The sequence below is a fragment of the Pleurodeles waltl genome, chromosome 12 (assembly GCF_031143425.1).
Source record: "Pleurodeles waltl isolate 20211129_DDA chromosome 12, aPleWal1.hap1.20221129, whole genome shotgun sequence".
Lineage (NCBI taxonomy): Eukaryota > Metazoa > Chordata > Amphibia > Caudata > Salamandridae > Pleurodeles > Pleurodeles waltl.
The window spans coordinates 120,564,146-120,564,819 of record NC_090451.1 but is presented as its reverse complement, the minus strand read 5'-3'; the positions used below and the strand labels follow the sequence as shown (position 1 = coordinate 120,564,819).

The 674-nt window shown below is 45.1% G+C and overlaps 1 non-coding gene across 1 annotated transcript; it reads left to right on the top strand.

The window, feature by feature from the left end:
• TRNAS-GCU (transfer RNA serine (anticodon GCU)) lies at positions 1 to 82 on the top strand. Its single transcript has one exon. It is a non-coding gene; the product is annotated as a tRNA-Ser (tRNA).
• Positions 83 to 674: the final 592 nt, after the last annotated feature.

Below are 674 nucleotides of genomic sequence, written 5' to 3'. Positions count from 1 at the left end.
GACAAGGTGGCCGAGTGGTTAAGGCGATGGACTGCTAATCCATTGTGCTCTGCATGCGTGGGTTCGAATCCCACCCTTGTCGGTTTATTATTGTGTGTTTACTTTTTAATATGCGGTATGTCTGGTTTAACCCTATTTTATGTGAAAGTTAAATTACGTATCCCATGGTATTTCCGACAGTACAATGTCTCGGTTTGGAAACACCGCTCAGGTGAGCACTGTGCTTAGGCATTACTGTAAACAGCGCCGGCCGGGTTCTGTGCATGAATCACAAATTCTTTCCTCAGGCGGAGGGTTGTTAAGTTGGGGGACGTAGAAGTTTGCAATATATTGTTGTGAGAAACTGGGGCTGATTGCAGAGGCCCCATAACTTTTTGCCCCCATTTTCCACTTTATGCTGGTGTTTTCCTGACTCTGATGGTGCCCTGGGTACTGCTAACCAGTCCCAGGGCCTGTGCTCTGTGTAAAATGGATATGCAAATTAGGCTAATTATAATTGGCTAAGTTAAACTACCTATAAGTCCCTAGTATATGGTAGGGCATGTAGGTTTAGGGACCACAGCATAGGTGGTGCACACCTAGGTGCATTGCTGAGGTGCCCAGTGTCATTTTAAAAGCAAGCCTGCCTTGCTGGCTGCTTTTAAATTAAAGTTATATGCAAATTCGACTTTGGA